This window comes from Aedes albopictus, chromosome 3, assembly GCF_035046485.1.
Source record: "Aedes albopictus strain Foshan chromosome 3, AalbF5, whole genome shotgun sequence".
In the NCBI taxonomy this organism is placed as follows: Eukaryota; Metazoa; Arthropoda; class Insecta; order Diptera; family Culicidae; genus Aedes; species Aedes albopictus.
Window position 1 is genome coordinate 26,931,145 of NC_085138.1, and position 10,567 is coordinate 26,941,711.

General features: G+C 43.6%; 1 protein-coding gene across 1 annotated transcript in view; it reads right to left on the minus strand.

Annotated features, from left to right (window-relative positions):
• The window catches only part of LOC109426084 (uncharacterized), a 645,679-nt gene extending 643,418 nt beyond the window's left edge, over positions 1-2,261 (minus strand). The window contains exon 1 of the mRNA XM_062855674.1: positions 1,159-2,261. The gene's annotated coding sequence lies outside the window, so the exon portion shown is untranslated. The remainder of the gene's footprint in view (positions 1-1,158) is intronic.
• Between the last annotated feature and the right edge of the window lie 8,306 nt (positions 2,262-10,567).

The window sequence follows — 10,567 nt, forward strand, 5'->3', positions numbered from 1 at the left end:
CAGGAGAGTTTAAGAGACATTTACAGAAGGTTCAAGGAGGTTTCATAAGGATTTCATAAGTATTCGTTCAAGGCCTTAGGTGAGACAATTCAAAAAAATGTGCAGATAATCTTAGGACGTTTTGATGCGTTTCAAGGCGACGTTTAGGAGGAGCTAAGCTAGAAGCACAGACAAACAGACGTAACACTCTTCAAAACGGCTTGGCACATGCATTTAACGATCAATTCAAATTTCATTTGATTTGCGCGATCCTTCCACCAGAGGCGCTAGTGTTAGATCGCTTTGGCGTTTGCCAGTGTACACGTTGCTGAATGATGCAAACGAAAATTACAGGCGATTTGTGTAGTAGTGTGCGTGTTAGCAAACGTCAAATCGAAATCCATCATGGCCGACAGTGTCCCGCGCGGTTATACCAACAGGTGGCAGTGTGCTCATGAAAAAGACACCGGGCAAAAGTTTTTGATGAATTTCTTTAAAGAGTTACGTCTGTTTGTCTGTGCTAGAAGATTATGATGTGACGCAATAGGCCACTGCATTGTTTTGATTCTATATGGGATTTTGACGTTTCTTGGCCTTGTTGTTTACAAAATTTCTGTAATATTACGAGTCTAATTAAGATATCACCGAGAAACACCAATCCAAAACGAACAAGAAAATTTCTGTAAGAGTGAAAGAGAAGGGGAGAATTTCATGCAGTGCCCTATGTGCAGTTTCAGGATATTTTAAGAGGGCTTACATGCAGTTTCATAGGTAAGTCAGAGATGTTTCAGGGGGCTTTAGTGGGTTTCAGAGGGTTTCGGGGGCATTAGTGCGTTTGTGGGAGTTTAGAGAAGTTTCCGGAAGTTTTAAGAGGTTCTGATAAGTTTAAGGGCGCTTGTAGGTATTTCAGGAGAAGCCTTGGGTTTCAGGAAAGTTTAATAGGAGATTGCGGAGAAAAATTAGAATTTTCATGAAAGGTAGGAGGTGTTCAAGAGTTTTACATATAGTAAAATTTATCATTTTTGGCTGCACCACTACTTGCCCATCATTTTACAGAATTTGCATTCAATCTTATATTTCCCATATTTCCACACGTAGAATCCAACAAAAATAATGTGGTTGAAATCCCCGGGGCACCGTTGAAACCTTCCCTTGTAAATATGTAAAAAATGAACTCACCTTCAGAACCGGCGATGATCGGCCTACTGAGTCGAAGTATCGTTTTCTTCGGAATTATAAATTCAAATGCACGTCGAAAATAACGAATTCATTGATCGTCGTCGTTAAGCACACCGCACAAAACACCTTGCGCCGTTTTTTTTTTTATTTTACATTCTTCACATACCAATTAAACCAACACCCGCGGGATCGGTACTGAACGGCTTTTCTTCTCATTTCTCTTCCTGCTGGATACCCCTGAACCAGCAGCAGAATGGGCAACTGAATAAATTATCCCATTTGCATCATCACACCGCCAAACACAAAACAGCTGGAGATTCGATTAAACGCAAACCACTCACTTTCCTTCTTCCCGCTCTGCTGCAGCCAACCGCCACGCGTAATTGGGAATTCCAAATGCCCGAGAGAAACAATATACACGCGACGACACACCTCGCACAATTTCATTGACCTTGCTTCTGCATTTTGGGAATATAGGTATTCGATTGCTTTTTTCTTGAGTGCACCTCTATTCCATTGAAAACACGTGCCCACATACACTGAAGAAAAAATATTCACTCGAATTGGAGGTCACCAACTAACGCTGACTGATTACAGCAACCGTCGATCGTTGTTCGCCGTCACCGTAGCAACCGATGACAATCAAGTTTGAACCGCGCGATCACTAACGTCAGCAACGGCAGCAGCAGCCTAATGACACTAGCTAGACCCACAGGTGACTTTGATTTAGAGAATAAAAAAAAACGAGAGCAAACTCGATCTGCGAATCACGCATTTGACGCGCCCATGTGCAATAACCTCAAAAACCGCAATGGTTTTGCACATACTCACATTCGCGCACGCACGTGTTGTTGTAGCCGTTGATGTAGGTAGCACACACAACTCGGCATAGAGAGACCCTCACAGCTCGCAGGTAAAAGGCTTCCGAACGATCTGACAGAGGTGGTGGACGTCTAGGAACTTGATCGGTGCGTCCGGCGGCGCGATGTACAGGTTCGAATGGATGAGAAAATTAATGGAATCCGTTGCCGTTCATTGGTTCGTTCGTGAGTGTATGCAAATAGCGGGTCCGGTTTGGCTACGAGGGGTCTCACCCGGATAACCTAGAACGGAGGAAGCAGAAAAAAATAACAATGACAATCTATTAGAGCGGCGTTGAAAGGATAGTAACGCGTGTGTTGTATGCAGTGTATTACTATAAAGAAGTGGAACAAACTGAAGCATGAACGAACTTCATTCATAACTAAAAACTTCAATGAACGATTTTGCTAACCGAAATGAATACGTATTATAAGCTTATAAGACGGTTAAAAGCGATCTGGCGCCACATAGCATAAGTCTGAAACGGTTGATTAGGCTCAGAACAGTGTCTTTTGTGAAACCAATCGCAGCAAACCATGATTAGAAACACACATTTATATGGACCAATGCATGTGTTCATCCTTTTGAGTAGTGCCGTGCTATCTAGATGGCCATGGAAACGAGTTCATTTTCTGTAAATACTGCACCGCTCAAACGTTAAACGAGTGAACTCGTGCACTCGCGATCCATTGCACTACAACACATTTAAGATTTCACATAACAACGAGCATAACAAACCATATACATACAAACTTTTCGAATCCTCTAAGTTGAATACTCTCTTCGATTGAGTGTAATCCGCATATGAGATCCGAGATATACTAATTTCTTGACTACCACGAAGATATCCACATCTATTGTGACATTCTTTCACGAGTTCTGTCGTTTTCGGTTTCAGCTACCAAAATATAAAGCGTGTTTGATGCATTCATCACCAGTTGCAAGTTTGCTGCTGCTTCACGCATCAGGGAGTATAGTACTGCTACGGCTGAGCAAGACTCGTCCCATAACACCTTCCATAGTAATGTTGAGGAAGGCATGAGAGTCCATCGCCTTCACGGACAGAAATGTTGTCTGGTTGATATAACTTTTCCCATAGTTCTACCAAGCTTCAAATATAGTTTTGATGTAATTGCTTTAAATGGTTGTTTCACAATGATTTGATGTTTGCACCAAGCATATATTTAGTTTGAATCAACCCCTCTGAAGATCAACCATCTAATTATTATTATTATATCTTAATTATCGAGATTTTCAGCCTATGGACTACCATCTAATGCTTAAACCAAGAATACATGTCGTTACTTGAACAATCTTGGCTGCTATCTACTCAGTCACAAAGAAGTTGATAAATTTGTTCATCATGGCGGCTGCAGTTCTAAGAGACGACTTCAATTGTATCGAATTCTTTCAAAATCTGTGGGTATGTATAAACTAAAGTTATACTTCTATGATCGTATTTCAATGAATTTCGTTTTCAGCAAACGGGAATGAAATTTAATGACTTAAAATTGAGCACGAAGAGCTGCCTACAGCACGTCAAGCAAACACAGGCATTGCAGTGGAAAACGAATTGCCTCGGACTTTGATGAGTATCACAGGCCAATAAAGCTCTATCCGTAATAGGTACTTTATAAACGATAAATTTATCCTCGTGTTTATCCAAAATTTAAGGCTTTAAATAATTTTAAAAATAAAATAAAAACATAATTTGAACGATGCTCAGTGTATGCTTAAACCAACCATCCGATAAAGTTAGTTCAACCCTCAAGTTGAGAGTCAGTTCAAACATAAACATGCTTGAATCCACCATGAGAATAATTGAGCTGTAAAACCATCAACCATAAATATTGTTGATGAAAGCATAATATGGTTGAATGAACCATATTTCTTGCTCGCATCAATGCTTCAATTCTGGTTAATTCAAGCTTCCATTATTATTTGAGCTATTGTATTATGCGTGATACAATCTCAAAATAGGATTATATAAAAGTCAATGCACAAATATGCTTGTTTGGGACCGTAATATGATTGACATATGACTTTATATTTTTCTCCGTGTTGTTGCAGCCCCCAGCAAGAGTCGAATGAACTGGACAGCTCACACGAAACCTTCACATTCGTAGAATTGACGAACGGTACAGCAGAGAGCATATCCTTTGAGAAGGAGGTTGGCCCACTGAAACTTGAAGTTTAGGAGAATCTTGCCAGAGGTTGGTTAATTGCCTGTGTCGGGAACATGCCAGTGCAGGGCATGGCATATGGAAGCAAGACTAGCGGCAAAATTATTCCGACACAAAAAGAAAAGAGCGCATGAGGAAAATGGGATTGCTCAGGCGCGAGAGAGTATGAAACAGAATGATATGCAGAGGTTTTACGAAACTGCCAATGGCGTGCGAAGAAAACCAGCGCCTTCTCCCGTCATGTGCAACGACCGTGTTTGAAACTTGCTGACAGACAAAACAATCGATAACACTTCGAGGAACGGCGGGAATGGAAGAGCAACAGATAGAATACAAATCGACGACGACGGGGCAGGTTGGGGAACCTCTCGCTACCCGAATAAAAAATACAGTAGAAAAACCGAACGTTGTATTGTAACAGTACTATTTAAAATTATATTTTTACAATAGACAACACTGTAAAAATAAAAATACAAAAACAATAAAATGTAATGTAGAACCCAATACAGTATATTGTAAATAAGATTTTTACAATATACTATACGGGTGGTTAAGTATCGTAACAATAAAAAAAAATATTTTTCTCCATATATATTTTTTTGCAAAACCATACATTATATTGTAAATGAATTGTTATAAATACTGATACGTGGGTTTTAATAAACCGTACATTGTATGGTACACATATGGTTTCAAACAATAAAATGTACCGTAAATATAGTGTTTTTAATTGTAGTTTCACTACTGGTTATACATTTAATTAAATGGTTTTGGAATGGTTCTTTTTTGTTATGTTGTATTGGTTTACATTACATAAACCATATAATGTTATATTATCTTGTCATTTTCCTCCTGTTAATGGCATCTTAGGCTTACTAGCATTATGAGAATGCGCTTTGGGAATTCTCCAGAGCGTTTTGGATAACCCTTCATATTGGATCGCCCACGTCTAAGTCTGAGTCGAGGTCTGAGTAGTCTCTGATTGCATTAACAGTTGAAGCTTAGGCTCCCATGCCCCACCAGCCAGATAACTGGGTTTCGCAAACTAAGCATTATTTGTGACAACACTTTGAGCGGCATGGTGGAACTATGCCGAGCGCGCTAAGTATTATTAGACCACTAATGTAGTTGCATGAAGTGGGTGACGAGGTACATAAGTATCATTACAGCGTGCTTAACCGTTTTTGCAATATTGAGGCTCCAGTTTGACCAAAGTTTGAAATACACGGGGAAATACATAACAACTCATGAGATAACTGTCAAGTTCGATTCAAGTATAAGTTAGGTTAAAAAGCGAACCCACAGACGAACCTATATTAGAATTTCTTTCAGTATTCAGTCCAGTCCATATGTTAAAGATGGCTCTACGATAAAGTACGTCAATCGTATTCCTCTCATCGCACTCTACATACCTAGTCCACCATATCTCTTGGATCTGCAGTTCTTAAGAGATCTGATTTACTACTTATTTAAACATTTTATTGACTTTAAATTAATGATGATGATTAACCTGGGCCGTAAGTAAAAAAAAATCGCGATAAGTACTGTTCCTTTGATTCTTAGTGGAATTCAAAGGAACAGTACTTAACGCGATTTTCTTTTTACTTTTAAATTGATGTTTCAACTTATTCACTTTTTTTCTTTCCTTTCCTTTGCATCAAAAAAGTCACAAACATCAACAAAACAAAGCACGGAAAAAATCTAAAACTAAATAAATAATTAATAATGCACGGAAAAATAATGTTTCGGAAAAGTGAATGGTTCAAACGTAAGAAAAACAGTATAATATATTGTTGCATAAAAATCGAATGTAAATGTATAGTAGCTACAATGTGCGAAGCTTTTAGTGAACCATTTCATTACAATATACATTATTGTAGCTGGTACACTGTATGGTGCATGAATGGTTTTCACCAAACACCCTATGGTTAGTTTTTATCCGGGTAGTCAAGGTCCAATGAAGCCATGAGAGGGCTGAAGAACGACAAGGATACTGAGAAGGACGCAATCCCGCTTGAACTTTTCAAGCACGGTAGTGAGAAGCTGTATTATTAGCACCGTATTATCACAGACAAACAGACGTAACACTCTTCAAAACAGCTTGGCATTCGATCGCTTTGACGTTTGCCAGTGTACACGTTGCTGAATGATGCAAACGAAAATTACAGGCAATTTGTGTAGTAGTGTGCGTGTTAGCAAAACGTCAAATCGAAGTCAATCATGGCCGACAGTGTCGCGCGCGGTTCTACCAACAGGCGGCAGGGTGCTCATGAAAATGACACCGGGCAAAAGTTTTTGATGAATTTCCTCCAGGAGTTACGTCTGTTTGTCTGTGCCCAGACATTAAGTCGCGTTTTTTTTTGCGAAATACCGTCCAAAAGTTTGGATGCGTCATATTATCCTATGTGCCTTCTTTCCTTGGATTTCGTGGCGTATCTGCAAGTGCGGACGTTATGCCCCGAAAAAATGCGCCATAAGGTCCGGGGACTTTATGGCCTCGGACTTTATGATACTGCGCCGGTATCTGAGGGTCTCAGGTGCATTACATGGGGTCCGAGGGGGTCTTAGGGGGATTGCGAAGGCATTTCAAACAGCTTCAGATGATTTTTGGCAAGTTTCAGAGGCGTTACTCAGGCGTTACGTTGACGATTTTGGGGGTTTCTAAGAGTCTCAGGTGCGTTAACTGTAGTCCGAGGGAGTTTTAGGGGCATTCCGAAGGCATTTCAAACAGCTTCAGATGATTTTTGGCGAGTTTCAGAAGAAGACAGTTCACACCGTCTTCAGCCAGAGGCTGCACAGACTGAACAGATTACTTACACTAGGCAACGGACAACACAGAACACCCAGTGGCCCAGTGATGATTTTTTCGTTTAACGAAAAGTTCCCACCGACTAGAGTGGGAATCGAACTCACACTCCGAGGCTTACGATATGCCTGGACGACTGCCGCCGTTAACCGCACGGCCACGGAGCCCACAGAAGCGTTATTCAGGCGTTACGTAGACGTTTTGGGGTATCAGGTACGTTAATTGGTGTCCGAGGGGGCTTTAGGGGAATTTCGAGGGCGTTTCAGGAAGCTTCAGAGAAGTGTTGACGGGTTTCAGAGGCTTTACATTGACGTTTTCGGGGTTTTCGGAGGGTCTCAAGGGTATTACAGGGGATTTTGAGGAGGGTTAAGGGGGCTACAATTTCTAAAAAAAAAATACATTTTAGAACACAGCTCTTAAGTAAGTTTCTGGGAGATTTCAGCGGCGCTTTAAAGTGTTTCTTAAACGTTTCAGGTGGTTTCAGAAGAGATCCAACACGTTCCAGACTGTTTACGATCATAAATCCGATGAGCTATTCTCTAGGGAGTTCTTAGAGATTCTTAAACAAGCATTGAATTTACCACTTGTCAACACAAAGTTACACGAGGCTGTGTAAGCATGACTTTTATTCAATCATTTAAGCACGCAAGTTATGCATGTAGATTCGATGACTTATTGATAGAATAGTAACCACCGAATTGTAGTATGTCATGATTAGATTAGTTCAATAAACCTCATTAAGTATTAGACTACCAAACCTAGCAGGCGTATTATTCAATAGGTTATGAGCCCTAGCCGTTACCAAGGATACGGCTCTGTTAGTGAAGAAAATTTTTTCAAGCCCCATCGTCGGAAATGTCGAACCCTGAAGCAATCCGAAATGGTCCTGGATCCGGCTCGAATCAAGGTGGACAGTCAAGACATCCAGGAGGATCGGTTTCCCGAGAGGTTCTGCGAGGATCGGAAAACTACAGTTCTTGGTCCTTCGCCACCAAGATGGTCCTAATCAAGGAGCGGACCTGGTGCGCAGTGAAGGAGCAAGCTCAAGGTGATCCGGCGGTAAGCGATGAAATCTCCGACCAAGCGCTGGCGACTATATGTCTCAGCATCGATTCGAGCATATACGGATTGGTGCGGGATGCCAAGAATGCGAAAGAGGCGTGGGACAACCTTCGGAACACGTACGAGCACAGTGGGTCGACACGCAAGATCGGTCTGCTGAGGAGGCTCACAGGAATCCGGCTGGTTGGAGCTGAGCGCGACGAGGACATCATCTGCCAGACGACGCAGCAGTACGTGAATTAGCTGTTCACGACTAGTCATCAGTTGGCGGAAGTCGGATTCAAGGTCGATGACGCTTGGCTGGCCAGTTTGTTAATGAAAGGCCTGCCGAAACAGTACGACCCGATGATCCTCGGCCTGGAGTCATCCGGAATTAAGCTGACAGCGGACATCGTCAAGGCGAAGATCCTTCAAGACGTGAAAGTTTCAAGCGATACGAAACAAGGCGGAGAAGCGTTCCTGAGTAAGCCCAAGCAAGGTCCGAAGGCCGGCAGCGACAAAGCCAATGTGAAGTGCTACCGGTGCAAGAAAATGGGCCACTTCGCATCCCAGTGTTCCAGTCAAGCCGTCGAGAAGAAGGAGAAGTACAGCAAGAACAGTGGACATGCCGCATTTTTCGCGGCGCTCAATGCAAGCCAACCGTCCACTATGGCCGCAGCGGCAGCAGAGGAAGATTGGTGGATATTCGATTCCGGAGCAACCGCTCACTTGTGCCGGAACAGAAACCTTCTGGAGGATGCGGTGAGTGTTTCGTCAAGCGTCAACGTGGCCAACAATGCGACGGTGCCGGTGGTTGCCAAAGGACTGGTGAACGTGTCGGCGGATGTTGGAGCCACAACCTGCGAAATTTCCATGAGCGAGGTCCTGTGCGTACCGGATCTGGCAGTAAATTTGCTGTCGGTAAGTAGAATGTGCCAAAACGGTTACAGCGTGACGTTCACGAAGGAAGCGTGCAAGGTCGTCAGTCCGAAGAACGAAGTAGTTGCGGTTGGACAAGAGTCCGGTGGTTTGTATAAGTTGAGGAAAGCCCACAGTCCGTCGGCGAATATGACCTGCAAGGCGGAGAACAACTTCCAGCTTTGGCACCGGAGGTTGTGCCATATGTCCGTTGGCTGCATGAAGCGATTATGCGGCATGGCAAGTGGATTCGACTTCAGCGTGGCCAACTTTACGAAGTGTGTACCCTGCATACAAGGCAAGCATCCACGACAGCCGTTCCGATCCGTGGGACATCGTGAAGACCGTGTGCTAGAGTTGATACACTCCGATCTCTGTGGACCCATGGAGACGACATCGATTGGAGGATGGCGCTACTACCTAACGTTTATTGACGATGCAAGTAGGAAGGCGTTTGTGTATTTCCTGAAATCAAAAACGGAAGTATTAGAAGCGTTTCAAGACTTCAAGAGCTTCGCTGAGAACCAGACAGGTCAGAAAATCAAGCGGTTCAGGTCGGACAATGGGACCGAATATGTGAATCACCCTATGAAGCAGTTTCTTCGGCAGTCCGGCATTCAGCACGAGATGTCCGTTCCATACAACCCGGAACAGAATGGATTAGCTGAGCGTATGAACCGGACGATTGTGGAGAAAGCGAGGAGTATGCTGTGTGACGCGAAATTGGAGAAGCGCTATTGGGCCGAAGCTGTTGCGACGGCATCGTACGTGATCAACCGATCGCCAACGAAAGGGTTGCCGGTGACACCAGAAGAAGCGTTTACCGGACGAAGACCGGACCTAGCCCATCTGCGCGTATTTGGATCCAAGGTAATGTTTCACGTGCCGAAAGAGAAGAGGAGGAAGTGGGATCCAAAGTCCGAGCCCGGAATTTTCATGGGCTACAGCAGTAATTCCAAAACGTACCGAGTGTACAGTCCGAAGGTGAAGAACGTTATCGTCAGCCGGGATGTCATATTCCTGGACGAAAGTGCGATCAACCAGATTCCTGAGTTTGAAGAAGCGACCATAGAAGATGTTCCACTTGATGTGGTCGTTCAGCCAATCGTCCAAGATCAAGATCAAGATCAGCGGAACGTGCCCGGAGTGCAAGATGACGATGATGAAGATAGTAGTGAATCCGATTACGATGACCCGGAGGGGGAAGAAACCGATGTTCAAGAGCAGCAGCCCGTTCAGCAGTCGCAGCCTGTTGCGTTCCCCTCACAAACAGAGGACCCACGCAAGTTGGTAAGGCGCAGTGAGCGGGAGCGCGTGCCCCCAGGCAAGTATCGAAACTTTATTATGAACTGCAGTGCCGCCCCTAAAAATCCTCAACAGTTTTCAGAACCGAACCCAGAGTACGATGGTCCCCATACTGCCAATCCGGTGGTGTTCAATGAGCCGAATACGTTCCAGGAGGCGATTTCCGGTGAAGGCAGTGACCGGTGGAAGGAGGCCATGCAGTCGGAGTCTGACGCCCTACAGAAGAACTGCACGTGGGAGCTGACGAAGCTACCTGCCGGACGAAAGACCTTGCGGTCGAAGTGGGTGTACAAGG